Here is a 17,215-nt window from a genome sequence, read left to right on the forward strand (position 1 = left end):
GAGGGGGCCCCACACCATATTTTCTAATTATTTAAATAAATAATTAAAAAATGGTGTGGGGTCCCACCCTTTTTTGACAACCAGCCTTGCTAAAGCAGACAACTGTGGGCCGATATTCTCAGACTGGTAAGGGGCAATGGATATTGGCCCTCAGCCTAAAAATAGCAGCCCACAGCCGCCCACAAAAGGCACATCTATTAGATGCTCCAATTCTGGCACTTTGCCTGGCTCTTCCCACTTGACTGTAGCGGTAGCAAGTGGGGTGATAATTGGGGGGGTTAATGTCACCTTTATATTGTCCAGTGACATCAAGCCCTAAGGTTAGTAATGGAGAGGCGTCAATAAGACTCCCCCATTACTAACCCCATAGTCACACTGTATGAAAACACAGACACCAAGAATAAAGTAATTTAATTGAAAAAAATGACACAAACTCCTTTAATAATCTCAATTAAACCATACTTACGACCTCGCCTAATTCATCCGAAGCCCTCTTTCTTGCAGACCATATAAGCCCCCAGCTAAAGGTACCGTCACATTTAGTGACGCTGCAGCGATCTAGACAACAATCTAGATCGCTGCAGCGTGGCTGTGTGGTCACTGGAGAGCTGTCACACAGACAGCTCTCCAGCGACCAACGATGCCGGTCCCCGGGTAACCAGGGTAAACATCAGGTTACTAAGCGCAGGGCCGCGCTTAGTAACCCGATGTTTACCCTGGTTACCAGTGCTAATGTAAAAAAAAAAAAACACTACATACTTACATTCCGGTGTCAGTCCCCCGGCGCTGTGCTTTCCTGTACTGACTGTGAGGGCCACCGCTGTAATCTGCTTTACGGCTGGCCGGCGCTGACAGTGCAGGAAAGCACAGCGCCGGGGGACAGACACCGGAATGTAAGTATGTAGTGTTTGGTTTTTTTTTACATTTACACTGGTAACCAGGGTAAACATTGGGTTACTAAGCGCGGCCCTGTGCTTAGTAACCCGATGTTTACCCTGGTTACCAGTGAAGACATCGCTGAATCGGCGTCACACACGCCAATTCAGCGATGTCTGCGGGAGTCCAGCGACGAAATAAAGTTCTGGACTTTCTGCTCCGACCAACGATGGCACAGCAGGATCCTGATCGCTGCTGCGTGTCAAACTCAATGATATCGCTAGCCAGGACGCTGCAACGTCACAGATCGCTAGCGATATCGTTCAGTGTGAAGGTACCTTAATGCACTACTTCAGGTAAAGAACCTTGAATGTGTAATATGCTTATCTTTGATTGTAAATGTTAATCTCTGTTACGCTCTTTGTAATCATGGATACCCACAGGTTCCTGTTTATAGCTCCATTGAGATTAGCATACTTTACCTGAAACCTCTTATTAGCTATCTGATATGATGATGTATCCAGGATTGTATCTAAGAATATTTATGTATACCGTTTGTACAGCTAGCTTTCTGAGATTTGTTGAGTGGTTTCCTCTACATAGAGCAGGTAGTTTTGCCTTGTCTGAGACAATCCTGGAGATACGGTGGAACTGAGAGCGGGGTAGACTGCTTCTGGTTGTCTTAGGCTAGGTTCACATTGCGCTAGGGGAGTCCGTCTAACGGACACATTTTTAAGTAGTGAAAACGCAATGTAACGGACATTGTAACGCACCCAGAGACTTGCATTGTCTGACGCATCGTGACGCATGTCAAAATTGGCATGCGTTTGCCACATTCCGTTTTTTTATGACGGACCTTCGAACGCGGCTTGCAGCGTTTTCGGGTCCGGTCAAGCTAACGCAAGAGTAACAGAAGCGTCAATTCTGCCATTGAAGGCTATTGCAAACGCAGCCAGACGCAATTCAATCAAAATTTCCAAATAAAACCATACGTTTGAATTGCGTTAATGAGGGTGGTCATGTGACAGGAAATATGATTTCAGCCATTTTTAGGAGGAGATTCTGCAACACATTGTGAACACGCCTGCAGCACAGTGTTTGTGTCTTGCAAGCGATCAGAGGCAATGTAAGTACAATTCTATGTATTATATATATCTCTTTATACATCATTTGAGTGTGTAGTGCCCGTCGGATGTGTGTACTAAAAATGTATTGTTTTGTTTGTACACAGATGTCGGATAGTGAGGGAAGCAGCAGCAGTGTGTCTGCAGTATTCTCCTCCCAATCGGTAGGCTTTCACTTTAAAAAGCCACAATAATGTTGTGTGTCACTCCAGTGTATTGAGGTAATCACATGTAATCATGTTTTTATTGCAAATAGGAATCTTCTGAGCCCGAACCTGCTAGGCCACCCCCAAAAAAACTGGCAAAAGTTACGAAGGTACATGCCACACATTTTGTGTATTTCACCCATAAATTAATTGATACAAGAATTGTAATTTTTTTTTTTACCACACCATAGGTTGTTGAACAAGGACACAAAAAAAAACAGCCTCGCCGTCTGTCGTCGCCACACCTACAAGCGGTAAAGATCATGCTATAAATGTTCATTTTTGACCCAAAAAAGCAAAAAAAATTTCTTTTCTTTTTTTTTTATAAAAAAATCTAACCTACTAATCAAACATAATACAAGAAACATATCTAACAATGTCTAAAACCCAGGTTAAAGATCTACATACATATCATAACAAACAAAACCCTACAAGGACAAGCAACCAAATTAAACATTTCAAAATCATTTCTGAAAAGTTTACAGTGTTTAAAAAAAAAAAAGGGAAACATTTAGGATAAACTGAATAATAAAATGTATTTTTTCGATGAGATACTGTTATATACAACCCAAAATGAATGTATACATTGTAATATAACGTTTTGTGTTTATATAGTCCAAGCGGCCCGCCCCCCAAAAAAGGAACATTGTGGTTGACGAAGAGCCCTTGGACATAGAGAACGAGACGCTTATCACTCTAGTGGAAGCCAATCCGTCCATATGGGACCAAAGTGACAGCTCCCACCACGATATAATTAAAAACAGGAAGTTGTGGGATAAAATCATATGCCATTTGGACCCACGGAATTTGGATAAGTCCGCATCCTCTAAGAAAAAAATTGGTAAATATTGATGAACTTAACTTGCAAAATGTAAAGATTGCAAGCTGTCAAAGAATTTTTTAATTTTTTAATTTTTTTACTTTAAAGCCGAGGCTGTCCATACCCGGTGGAGATCTATTAGAGATCGGTTTGTACGGGACTTACGGACCAGCCAAAACACCCCCAGTGGATCTGGTGGCAAAAGGGTCACCCCTTATGTGCATTATGACCAATTGCTGTTTCTACAAAAAACGTTGTCACAGTGCTCGTAAGTAAAAAGCTTCGGTGTGAGAGACGAACAAGTATTTAATTAAAATCTCTTAAAGGGAACCTGTCACCACGTTTTTGGAAGATGGGATAAAAATAGCGTTAAATAGGGGCAGAGGTGGGCGTTACATTAGTGTGTGTGTTATGCGTTTATTACCCACCTAAGTTGCCGAAATAACTTTGCAAAGTCTCCGTTTTCGCCTGTCAATCAGGCTGGTCAGGTCGCATGGGCGTTGTCTTCCCCCAGATTTGGCGTAGTTTTCCGTTGGTGGCGTAGTGGTGTGCGCATGCCCAAAGTCCGGAATCCTCTTCCAGGGGATTTAAAATAGCGCGGTGTTCGTTATTGCATTGGTGATCGGTGGGCGCGGCCATCTTCCTTTGGCCGCGCGTGCGCAGAAGCGGCGCTCTGCTGGCCGCGGCTTCAGGAAAATGGCCGCCGCGATATCCATCTGCGCACGCGCGGCATCCCGCGGCCATTTTCCTGAAGCCGCGGCCAGCAGAGCGCCGCTTCTGCGCACGCGCGGCCAAAGGAAGATGGCCGCGCCCACCGATCACCAATGCAATAACGAACACCGCGCTATTTTAAATCCCCTGGAAGAGGATTCCGGACTTTGGGCATGCGCACACCACTACGCCACCACCGGAAAACTACGCCAAATCTGGGTGAAGACACCACGCCCATGTGACCTGACCAGCCTGATTGACAGGCGAAAACGGAGACTTTGCAAAGTTATTTCGGCAACTTAGGTGGGTAATAAACACATAACACACACACTAATGTAATGCCCACCTCTGCCCCTATTTAACGCTATTTTTATCCCATCTTCCAAAAACGTGGTGACAGGTTCCCTTTAAATAAATATATTTTTTTTTGTTATAGAACGATATGCAGTACCGCTGCTCCTCGAGTGGCAGAGGAACCGGAGCCATCTCTACTGGAAACCAGCCAGCAGACGGGCGCTGAAGATATGTCTGGCCTGAGCGAGCCACGATCTATGGAGAGAAGTACTGTGGCTCCTGTTGTCAGTGCCCGTTTGCAAGCACAGCGCGGACGCAAGTGAGCATCTGCCAAAGATGAAGTTGATGCCATAATTGTAGATGGACTCCAACGGTTAGAGGATCTGTGTCGCAGTGAACACAGAGATCTAAGGTGGGAAATTACGGACTTGCAATCCCGTGAATCTGTATATGCAGCCAATGAGTGGAAGCTCCTGGTTTTGTCATATGTGCCTGTACTCCAAAACATACCGCCGCACAGAAATATGATGTTTAGGCAAAGATTGCATGACCTAGTCGACTAATTTTTGGCCCCTCAGGAACCCAGTTCCTCGAGACCAAGAACCATGGACATGCCGGCATGCAAACCACAATACAGAGGCCAGGGTGAACCGAGTATGGAACAGCAGTGGCAATGTAGCAGTCCATCGTACAGTTGGGCAGACAATACGCCCGTGCAATATCACAGTCTGTAACTACTGTTTAAACTTTCAACAAACTTTAGCAATTACAGCGTTTACAATTTTTTTGTTAAATTTTAGGGTACCCAAGTTTTTTGTGTATGTTTTTGTTCATCCCTATGTGATCTCATATGTTAAAATGTCTACCAACAATGAGGTTGGAATGTTTTCAAAAGATTTTTAGTAAACTGTCATTATAAAATTTCATATTCTTGTATGACTTGAACTTTTTACAATACATAAGGCTATATAAACTAAAAAAAAAAAAAAAGAGAATTGCCCCACACATTTCACCAATATCAACAGGCTTCAACATTTTCACACGTGTATGTCTTGCCATGGAACAAGACCATCATGTGTGAAGTAATTAGCAAATTGGTCACGAATCCTCATTATTTCAACTGTAGACCGAACAGTTGTCGAATCTATGCTCATGAGGTTCAAATCACAGTCATCAGGGTCAATTACCTGGGGTTCATGTCTGGAAACAAAATTGTGCAGACAGATGCATGCCTTAACTACACGGTCCACATTTTCAGGTTGCAGTTGCATGCAAGTTAGTAAGATACGCCATTTTAAGGTCAAAATACCAAAGGCACATTCCACATAACGTCTTGCCCGGCTCAAGCGATAATTAAAAATGCGTCTTGTGGAGTTTAGACTACGGCTTGAGTACGGCTTGAGGAGATTGCGTCCGAGTTGGAACGCCTCATCCCCAACTAAAACATAGGGCAAACTTGGGCCTTCGGTCCCCGGAAGAGGTCGTGCTGAGGGTATGTTGAAGTTGTTGCTGTACAAACATTTCCCCATGTTGGAGTCTTTGAAGACTCTGGAATCGTTTGTCCTTCCAAATGCAACTATATCCACAGCAACAAACCGGTATCTACAATCTGCAATAGCCATCAATACAATAGAAAAGTATTTTTTGTAGTTATAGTAGAGTGATGCGCTGGTTTCTGAATACGCTGAGTACCAGTGATGCGCTGGTTTCTGAATCCGAATGTGCTTGCCATCCACGGCACCAATACAATTGTGGAAATTAGCCACATCCTCGAAATGTTTGGAAATCGCTAGCCACATTTCTGTTGTCAGGGTTGGTAGCACAAGTGGTTGCAAGTTGTTCCTAATGGCATCACAAGTTTCACGAACCAGTTGGCAAATGGTTGATTTCCCCAGTCTAAATTGAAAATGCAGTGACGCGAAAGATTCTCCGGTAGCCAGATATCTGTCGGCAATCACAAAGAAAAAAATATATATATATTAGCACTATGAACATATTGTTATGATTTTAAAGGACAATTAACAAAAAGGCAAGTTAAAATGGAATGAGACAATTGCCAAAATGTACATAATTATGCCCCATGATAAATTACATCTTGTCTTTGTCAATAGAAGAATGTTAAAAAAAGGATAATTACCTCAGAGTCACCACTAAACGTTGCTCCGCACAAATGCTATCACGGAAAGTGCTGCGCTGATGATGTATCTCATCCTTCACATGCGAGAGCAGAACATCAAAGGTCTCAATGGACATCTGAAGATAACGGTGAAATTTAAATGGATGATCCCGAAGCTGAACATACAGGGTGTGAAAGGCACCATATGTATTCCGTAATAAATTCACTTCATGGATCCAATATCTCCTTTGGGAAATACGCCTTCTCCGCCGAAGTCGCAACTGCATCAAGCGAAATCTAACGAGCTCAGACACAAACATCTTGCTAGCAGTTCACTCAATGCTTTCAAAATGGAGAATGTGTATGCACCCACACCCAACGCTGACAAAAGGAGAAAAAAAAAAGAAATAAAACTTTATTCAGTGCCTGAAGGCAGACAAACGGATGCTTCACGAATGGACATCAGAATGATATAACGCAGTCACGTGCGTTAACGCAAGCGTTAACGTGAAGCCAAATTTTCAACAAATTTGGCTCATTTCTGTACATGCGTTTAACGGATCCGTTAAACGGTATGTAGTTGGAGCGCCCCCACACCGCCGCAGGGCCGAGGGGTACCCGGAGCCGGGCCTCTGAGTCTCAGTCCTGGGGTTGTCATGGTGGCTAGACCCGGTCCGTGGCCCTGTCTGTCAGTGGGGGACGTCCGGTAGAATAAGTGATGATGATGGTGCAGTAACGGTGGTGTAGCGGTGCAGTTGTGGGGTGCAAGTCGCGGTAAATAACGAGGACACCAGGTTGCAGTCTCTTTACCTCTTTACTGGAGATCTCTCAGTCCGCAGTCCAGAATACGGTCCACCAGGCTGCGCAAGTCCGGTCGATCCGATGGCACCTCCAGAGTTCTCCTCACAGGTGGAAATCAGTGCCCTCCTTCTTAGCGCTAGGTGTTGTAGTCCTTCCCTGCTGTGCTCACGGAAAGTACCCCACAACTGTTGTGTCTGTTTCTTAAGTTCCCTCACAAATCGATTCACTGTTGTTCTTCTCGTATTCCATCCCTCCCTGTTATTCAGGTTGGAACGGCACCCGTTTGTCAGGTAGGCCTGGAGTTCTTCCGGGACCCTAGAGACGCCCCTCTCCCACAATTGCCCCCCCAAGACTTCATAGGTGATAAGTGGTAGACAGCCCGCCTTAAACTGACTGCCCTGCCGCTGTTTGGAGTATGGCTTGAAGCTGTATGCTATTCCACTCCCTCGGCGTTCCGGCCACCGGTAATGCGCCTCAGTAGGATGTTGCTCCGGTCCTACAGCATGACCCCTACTGGTATTCTCCTTTTTGCTTGATCTCGTTTCTCACTCAGCACAATCTATCTCGCTTCTAGTCCTTTCTTGGGCACCGCCGCTATGCTGAGCAGGCACGGTCCCGTTACGTTCTTTCTAATGCCAAGCCTCTGTCAGGATCCCACCCCTGACAGAGACTCTACTGTCTCTTCCTCCACAACACCCTCTGCCACAAGGTGTTGCTTCGTTCAATCCAGTCAGCCTTCTCTCCTAACTTCCTGCCTGACCCCCAGTTTACCCACTATGGTGGGGAGTGGCCTAATGAATAGAACCCTTAGCTCCCCCCGGAGGCCCGGCTGTGAAATGTATTGGTGTCTGTGATACCTGGTCAGATGAACTCCTTCAGTGCCACCGGACGCACCATGGCTCCCCATAGTGGCGGAGCCACAGTACTGCAACGACCAGGACTCTGGGGCGCTGCACTCCCCCCTGGTTAAACACAGTACTCCGGGACTGGGAAGAAAACAACAATACAAGTTAGCAAAAAGACATACAATTTTGTTGAGTGCAATGACAATAAGTATACTTGAACAGGCTTCCCTTTATGGGAGGTAAGGACACTTGAACGTTACAAACATAATTAAATATCATAGCAACAGGCTACAATTAACTCTCATTACCCAACCGGGTATTCTACTAAGTGCAATTTAATGAACAATAATTTAACATTGCCTTCAATGAACATACACTCCTAGCTCGCTAAAGGCCTTCCCATAATCACATTACAGGGCAAGTTAACTTTTCATTCTCCTACTTTGAACCTGCAGGACCGCCTGTCCCTATGGCACCAGACCTACTGCCTCTCCTTTCTTTTACAGGACCGCCCCGTTCAGCCAGGGCCTACTGCCTTTCTCTACTATACATGGTATAGACATAACATTCCTTTCAATTAGAGAACATGGAGCCGGCTCTACTTGGCTCCTATTAGGACTCACTCACTAACCCCGACGGGTTCACTCTCTGTCCTCGGTAACACATTATTAACTCTTCTAAACTTTCTATGGAGGACTCAGGGTCTACCTTCTATCCCCATTACCTTATCAACATTATTAACTATTTCCTTGTATCATCAATCTTCATTACTACTTTCTTTCTTCCAACTATGCAGGACATTCTGTCTACCCCTACGGGCCCACTGCATCTTCCTTCTAGCTCACACACTTTCTTCTAAGGAACATCATCAACATTTCTCTTTACAGTTTAACCATTTCAATACACATAACTCTTACATGTCAACATTATCATTTTACTTTCACATTACTGTTCTAGAACAGTATCACTCATAAGTACGCTGTTATACATCCCCTTTAAGAGAGGATCAAGTCTTTCTGAGGTAGCTCGTCTTCTCAGCCTACCAGTCTTTATTCGGCAAAGGTTCCAGAACGGTATCTTCGCAAAGAGTCTTTAAATAAAACCAGTAGGAAGCGCCTTTAATAAGGTGCAAACTATTTACAAGAAAGTTTGGATCATGCACTGTTCATGATTTCTCAGTTTTTAAAACTTGTGCAAAACTTTTGGTAACAAAAACAAACAATAGGGATCCCGGGTCAACAAAGGGATCCCTTTAAGAGTTTACCCTGAACGGGTCTAGCAGAAAACAGTACTCAAACAGTTAACTAGAAAACTATTTACATTTTCAGGTTTCCGAGGTTTACTCTTGTTCAGGTGGCTGGGAGTCCGGGCCCCCGGCTGCTGTGGCGCCGGTGCCCGTGGCCCAAACGTGAAGGTGAACTCGGCTGGCCAACTCGGTGGCTGCTACCAGGCGCACCGTTGCGATGGTGACAAGGTCGGGTGCTCCTGGGACCAGGTCCGGAGTGATGAGTGCCACGGCTCCAGACATACACCGCTGAACGTTTCGTGCATACCACCCGAGCGGGTTCTGGTGGCGGTTGTAGGTCACCTGATCCCCCTTTTTCAACGGTTCACCGCCTCGGCCACAGCAGGGAGTCCTTACGTTACAGTGCGCAACAAAAACATCAGTATCCAATCCCGGCTCATGTATGAGGCCCCATCCCCTCTTTTCATGGTAGGCCAACACAGTTCCCCGCCTGACCGCGTCTCGGTCATCCCATGCCGGAGGGGATTGTTGTACTTTCAATGGATCCATCAACTCGATCTCTTTCCGTCCTTCCCAATGTAGGATCGAGCACTGTCTATATTGCTCCCAAGTAAGCACCGCAAGGGTGAATCCGTTCTCCCGGGATCCATCCGTCCCACCCCAGGGGTTGTCCCACCGAAGAACCACCCCATCTGGGCTCACATCCACGGGTTCCCCCATTCTAGTTGGCAGCGGTGGCACCATCCTTCCCAGGGCATCGGGAGGTAATACCATTAACCCCGCCGAGAAGCGTCGACCCTCACTGAGATGGGGGGGATCGTGGGAGCGGGCCCGTGGGGGGGAGCAGGGGCGCTTTCCGTACCTGTGCCTGACGTGGTTCCATCGATGCCGACCTGGCCCATTAACAAGGGTGCTGGAATCGGCCGCAGCCCGGACCGCGGCTCCTCCTCCGCTGACTCCGAGGTCGGGATTGACGGACTCGGCTCCGCTATCTGTTCCAAGGGCTTCGGATCCTCCGGCTGCAGGGAACACGAGCCCGCCTCCGGTGAACGAGGGCAAGCCGGGATTACTCCTTCCCCGTCCCGGCACTCGCTGTTCTCCATCATGATCTGCTGATCGGCGGCAATGCATGCATCTGGCTCCGCCATTTCTCCAGGGCCGGGCTTCTCCATCTCCTGCTTCCCGCCATTGTAAATCGGGGGGTTGTCCTCTGCTTTGGGGCAGGTCCTCACATTGCAGCCAGAAGCGCAGGGGGCGGTAGCCATTTCTCGCGCCACTATGGTGGTCTCCTCCCATGGCACGCCCTCCTTCTCCGAAGTAGCAATGGTGGCGACTTTTGGCGGGAAACTCTCCCAGCAAAGAGCAATACACAGTCTCTCAATAAAGTACAGTCCAAGCACAATAAGTCACAGTTCCAAGGCACACATGACCTGATTCTTCAGGCTTAAGTAGAATCCTGTTCGTGACGCCAAGTTGGAGCGCTCCCACACCGCCGCAGGGCCGAGGGGTACCCGGAGCCGGGCCTCTGAGTCTCAGTCCTGGGGTTGTCACGGTGGCTAGACCCGGTCCGTGGCCCTGTCTGTCAGTGGGGGACGTCCGGTAGAATAAGTGATGATGATGGTGCAGTAACGGTGGTGTAGCGGTGCAGTTGTGGGGTGCAAGTCGCGGTAAATAACGAGGACACCAGGTTGCAGTCTCTTTACCTCTTTACTGGAGATCTCTCAGTCCGCAGTCCAGAATACGGTCCACCAGGCTGCGCAAGTCCGGTCGATCCGATGGCACCTCCAGAGTTCTCCTCACAGGTGGAAATCAGTGCCCTCCTTCTTAGCGCTAGGTGTTGTAGTCCTTCCCTGCTGTGCTCACGGAAAGTACCCCACAACTGTTGTGTCTGTTTCTTAAGTTCCCTCACAAATCGATTCACTGTTGTTCTTCTCGTATTCCATCCCTCCCTGTTATTCAGGTTGGAACGGCACCCGTTTGTCAGGTAGGCCTGGAGTTCTTCCGGGACCCTAGAGACGCCCCTCTCCCACAATTGCCCCCCCAAGACTTCATAGGTGATAAGTGGTAGACAGCCCGCCTTAAACTGACTGCCCTGCCGCTGTTTGGAGTATGGCTTGAAGCTGTATGCTATTCCACTCCCTCGGCGTTCCGGCCACCGGTAATGCGCCTCAGTAGGATGTTGCTCCGGTCCTACAGCATGACCCCTACTGGTATTCTCCTTTTTGCTTGATCTCGTTTCTCACTCAGCACAATCTATCTCGCTTCTAGTCCTTTCTTGGGCACCGCCGCTATGCTGAGCAGGCACGGTCCCGTTACGTTCTTTCTAATGCCAAGCCTCTGTCAGGATCCCACCCCTGACAGAGACTCTACTGTCTCTTCCTCCACAACACCCTCTGCCACAAGGTGTTGCTTCGTTCAATCCAGTCAGCCTTCTCTCCTAACTTCCTGCCTGACCCCCAGTTTACCCACTATGGTGGGGAGTGGCCTAATGAATAGAACCCTTAGCTCCCCCCGGAGGCCCGGCTGTGAAATGTATTGGTGTCTGTGATACCTGGTCAGATGAACTCCTTCAGTGCCACCGGACGCACCATGTCTCCCCATAGTGGCGGAGCCACAGTACTGCAACGACCAGGACTCTGGGGCGCTGCATACTTAACGCAATGTGAACCTAGCCTTAGGGTGGTAGCTTGAGTAAGGCTAGGTTCACATTGCGTTAACAGCAGCCCGTTCAACACATGCGTTAATGGGCTGCTGTTAACGCAAGTGCCGATATGTCATCGCGCTAGCGCAGATAGAGATAGCAGATGCTCTAGCTGCGCTAGCAGTGACGGACCCGGAAATGCTGCAGCCCGTGTCCCAGGGTCCGTCACTCAATGATGGCACATCGCTATTGCATGCAAAGGTTTTTGCAATCTGTAGGTTTAGAGTAAAGGTCTGTGCAAAAAGAAAAAAAAAAAGAAAAAAAAGAGCATGAACCGCACATCCCAAAATCAGACGTTGATCTAAAGCCGCTAGGCAAATATTTATATACTGAACATGAGGTTTTCAGTTTAACATTCTGATCAGACTGTATGAAGCCCACTGCCACTTCACGGCAAACCTCGTAGTGGGTCCTAACGCCCCAACGGAGCGGAGCCGTGCGGCGACCACCGCCACAGCGGCCATGCACCAGCAGGGCGGACGGCCTGTTGACCCACAGCACCCATGCTGCGAGACTGAGCCCCCATGTCTCCAGACCGTGCCGCCCCACCAGCACAAAGCCACAGCAACAATGGCCGCCACACAGCACCAGCACCAAAATGAAAGGAGCATTTAAACTCACCTTCCTCCAGCTCTTCAGTGAGAGCCAAAATGGGCTAGACCCCTTACTTTGCAGTCTCCTGCTAATTAAAATCACCTGTGCCAAATGGGAGGAGTGCTGGTCCAAAAAAAGACAAGTACATGCTTTGTGCAAAAAGGAAAAAAAGAGCATGAACCGCACATCCCAAAATCATACGTTGATCTAAAGCCGCTAGGCAAAAAGGTAAAGTAAAGGTCTGCCTCCTTCACCTTTGTGTACCATTGTGTCCAGGAAAGAAATTTTTGCTGTGTCAAAATTAAGGGTAAAGTGCAATTCAGGTCGGATACAGTTAAGAAAGTTGAAAAAAGACTGTAGAGTCTCAAATGTACGTTTCCAATTACAGAACACGTTGTCAATAAATCTCAGCCATCTTATGGAATGACTGGTGAAGATGTCATTGGTGTATATGAAATCTTGTTCAAAACAATCCATATAGCAATTAGCGTAAGCCGGTGTCACGCTCGAGCATACAGTATAGCTGTCCCATGCATCTGCACACAAAATTCATCCTCACATAGAAAAAAGTTTTTATGTAAAACTATCGATAGGAGTTCAGTACAGAGTTGTCTGGAATCTTGAGAGAGGGAGGAAGTATGAAGCATGTCAGTGACCGAAGATAGACACCTATCATGGTCTAATGGATGTATATAAGCTGTTCACGTCTGGGGTGACCAATAGGCTGTCCAGGAAGTGTCCAGTGTCAAGGATAAAGGAACTTTTTTTATTAGAGAAATAAGGATTTTTTACATGAAATTTGAGAGAGGGGACAGAATCAAGTCTGTAGAGGCTACTGTTGGTCAGCCTAGTGGTTTAGTCAAGGACTTAGGGATTTTTGGTAGGGTATAAAAAAATGAAATCGCTAGGTGGGGGTTGGTTAGAAAAGTGGTTGTCTTTTGGTCAATTGTGTTAAGGCTTAGATACCTCTTGACGTGCTTTTCGGTTTTTGTCCTGATATTAGGTGCAGTGCCATGGGAGATTTTTTTGTAGGTTAATGTATCTTATAACTAATGAGAAATTTCACAGAGACATTGTTTACGGTCCATGACCACAATGGACCCGCCTTTGTCTGCTGGCTTAATAAGGATATTTTTGTTATTTTTAAGGGAGCCGATAACCTGCTTTTCAGTATGTGACAGGTTATTATGTGTAGGGAAGGTGGCCATTTTATGTTTAAGTAGAGTATCTATATCCCTGTGTATGAGTTCAATACAAGCCTCTGTAGAACAGGGGCGGGCTGGGCCGGGTGGCAGGGAGGCAAATGCCCCTGGACCGCTACCCTAGCAGCTGTGCAGGGCCAGCAACCTGATGGTCACGCACAGCAAACTGCATGCGGCTGTGTCTGCTGTGCTGTGATGCGGCCGGCAGCAGACATGGCCACGCACATCAGTCTGTCTCATAAGCTGCAGACCACGGCTTGTGAGACCATTCTCCTGCAGGGAGCGTGATGACATCATTGTCTCGCGCCGCTCTACAGCCCAGAAGACAGAGGCTGCTGTGCCAGGAATCAGGATAAGGTGAGTATAAACAGGCTGTGGGGCTATCATAGTGTATATAAGGAGGCTGGGGCCATCATAGTGTATATAAGGAGGCTGGGGCCATCATAATGTATATATGGGGCTGGGGCCATCATACTGTATATATGGGGCTGGGGCCATCATACTGTATATATGGGGGCTGGGGCCATCATACTGTATATATGGGGGTTAGGGCCATCATACTGTATATATGGAGGAACGGGACCCATCATACTGTATATATGGGGGCTGGGGCCATCATACTGTATATATGGGGGCTGGGGCCATCATACTGTATATATGGAGCTGGAGCCATCATACTGTATATATATGGGGATGGGGCCATCATACTGTATATATGGAGCTGGTGCCATCATACTGTATATATGGGGGCTGGGCTATCATACTGTAATACTGTATATATTGGGCTGGGGCCATCATACTGTATATATTGGGGCTGGGGCCATTATACTGTAATACTGTATATATGGGGGCAGAGACCATCATACTTTATATATGGGGAGAACTGGGGTAATCATGCTATATATGGGGGAACTGGGGCCATCATACTATACAGTGGGGCAAAAAAGTATTTAGTCATTCAGCAATAGTGCAAGTTCCACCACTTAAAAAGATGAGAGGCGTCTGTAATTTACATCATAGGTAGACCTCAACTATGGGAGACAAACTGAGAAAAAAAAATCCAGAAAATCACATTGTCTGTTTTTTTATCATTTTATTTGCATATTATGGTGGAAAATAAGTATTTGGTCAGAAACAAAATTTCATCTCAATACTTTGTAATATATCCTTTGTTGGCAATGACAGAGGTCAAACGTTTTCTGTAAGTCTTCACAAGGTTGCCACACACTGTTGTTGGTATGTTGGCCCATTCCTCCATGCAGATCTCCTCTAGAGCAATGATGTTTTTGGCTTTTCGCTTGGCAACACGGACTTTCAACTCCCTCCAAAGGTTTTTTATAGGGTTGAGATCTGGAGACTGGCTAGGCCACTCCAGGACCTTGAAATGCTTCTTACGAAGCCACTCCTTCGTTGCCCTGGCAGTGTGCTTTGGATCATTGTCATGTTGAAAGACCCAGCCACGTTTCATCTTCAATGCCCTTGCTGATGGAAGGAGGTTTGCACTCAAAATCTCACGATACATGGCCCCATTCATTCTTTCATGTACCCGGATCAGTCGTCCTGGCCCCTTTGCAGAGAAACAGCCCCAAAGCATGATGTTTCCACCACCATGCTTTACAGTAGGTATGGTGTTTGATGGATGCAACTCAGTATTCTTTTTCCTCCAAACACGACAAGTTGTGTTTCTACCAAACAGTTCCAGTTTGGTTTCATCAGACCATAGGACATTCTCCCAAAACTCCTCTGGATCATCCAAATGCTCTCTAGCAAACTTCAGACGGGCCCGGACATGTACTGGCTTAAGCAGTGGGACACGTCTGGCACTGCAGGATCTGAGTCCATGGTGGCGTAGTGTGTTACTTATGGTAGGCCTTGTTACATTGGTCCCAGCTCTCTGCAGTTCATTCACTAGGTCCCCCGTGTGGTTCTGGGATTTTTGCTCACCGTTCTTGTGATCATTCTGACCCCACGGGGTGGGATTTTGCGTGGAGCCCCAGATCGAGGGAGATTATCAGTGGTCTTGAATGTCTTCCATTTTCTAATTATTGCTCCCACTGTTGATTTCTTCACTCCAAGCTGGTTGGCTATTGCAGATTCAGTCTTCCCAGCCTGGTGCAGGGCTACAATTTTGTTTCTGGTGTCCTTTGACAGCTCTTTGGTCTTCACCATAGTGGAGTTTGGAGTCAGACTGTTTGAGGGTGTGCACAGGTGTCTTTTTATACTGATAACAAGTTTAAACAGGTGCCATTACTACAGGTAATGAGTGGAGGAAAGAGGAGACTCTTAAAGAAGAAGTTACAGGTCTGTGAGAGCCAGAAATCTTGATTGTTTGTTTCTGACCAAATACTTATTTTCCACCATAATATGCAAATAAAATGATAAAAAAACAGACAATGTGATTTTCTGGATTTTTATTTCTGTTTGTCTCCCATAGTTGAGGTCTACCTATGATGTAAATTACAGACGCCTCTCATCTTTTTAAGTGGTGGAACTTGCACTATTGCTGAATGACTAAATACTTTTTTGCCCCACTGTATATATATATATGGGAATAAATACACATGAGACGCTTAGCACAAAATTTGGCCAAATAATTTGAGCCCATCCACCATCGTCAAGGTAATCTCATGAATCGGATGGGTCCCTGACCTAATTGCCCAGTGTGAACACTTGCCTATGGCTAATCTATGAATGTATGGGTGAATATAAATGGGTTGGTCGGAACCTGATGTGATCAGATGTAATTAAAATCACCGCATGGTGAAGCGCGGTGTGCACCTATTCAGACTAGTTCTCATTGTTTCAGTCAGTTTTTCTGTTAGGCCGGGGTCACACTTGCGAGTGTGATGCGAGAAACTTGTGTGAGTCTCTCGCATAAACACCTGGCACTGCAGCCGGCACTCAGACCGGAGTGTGCGGCTGCATATATTTCTATGCAGCCGCATATATTTCTCTGCAGTCGCACGCTCCTGTCCGAGTGCCGACGGCAGTGCCGGGTGTTGATGTGAGAGACTCACGTGAGTTTCTCGCATCACACTCGCAAGTGTGACCCTGGCCTTACTTATATGCTAAGCTTTCTGATTGAGCACTCCGCCCTTCACCATGTGGTGATTTTAATTACATCGAATCTAGTAATGAGCGAGTATACTCGTTGCTCAGGTTTCTCCAAGCATGCTTGAGTGGTCTCCGAGTATTTTGGCATGCTCGGAGATTTAGTTTCTATCGCCGTAGCTACATGATTTGTGACTGCTGGACAACCTGAATACATGTGGGGATTCCCTAACAAACAGGCAATCCCTGCATGTATTCAGGCAGTCCAGCAGCCGCAAATCAAGCAGCTGTGTCAACAAAAAATAAATCTCCGAGCACGCCTAAACACTCGGAGACCACCCGAGCATGCTTGGACCAACCCGAGCAATTAGTACACTCGCTCATCACTAATCTGATCAGATCAGGCTCCAACTAACCCATAAATATAGGCTTTATATTCACCCATACATTCAGAGATTAGCCATACGTAAGTGTTCACACTGGGCAGTTAGGTCAGGGACCCATCCGATTCATGAGATTACCTTGACGATGGTGGATGGGCTCACATTATTTGGCCAAATTTTGTGCTAAGCATCTCGTTTATTTTTCCTAAATTTAAAAGCCATTTTGCTATTCTCACTTTATGTAT

The 17,215-nt window shown here is 46.6% G+C and overlaps 1 protein-coding gene and 1 long non-coding RNA gene across 3 annotated transcripts in view; both read left to right on the forward strand.

Annotated features, from left to right (window-relative positions):
* The window catches only part of DDO (D-aspartate oxidase), a 144,370-nt gene that overhangs the window by 65,294 nt on the left and 61,861 nt on the right, over positions 1–17,215 (forward strand). The window lies entirely within an intron of this gene.
* LOC143807708 (uncharacterized) lies at positions 2,208–6,723 on the forward strand. Of its 2 annotated transcripts, XR_013221781.1 has the most exons (4): positions 2,208–2,460; positions 2,822–3,047; positions 3,135–3,294; positions 4,174–6,723. It is a non-coding gene; the product is annotated as an uncharacterized LOC143807708 (long non-coding RNA). The 2 variants fall into 2 exon arrangements; XR_013221780.1 differs by having other exon boundaries at positions 2,822–3,294.

Source organism: Ranitomeya variabilis, chromosome 2 (assembly GCF_051348905.1).
Source record: "Ranitomeya variabilis isolate aRanVar5 chromosome 2, aRanVar5.hap1, whole genome shotgun sequence".
NCBI lineage: Eukaryota > Metazoa > Chordata > Amphibia > Anura > Dendrobatidae > Ranitomeya > Ranitomeya variabilis.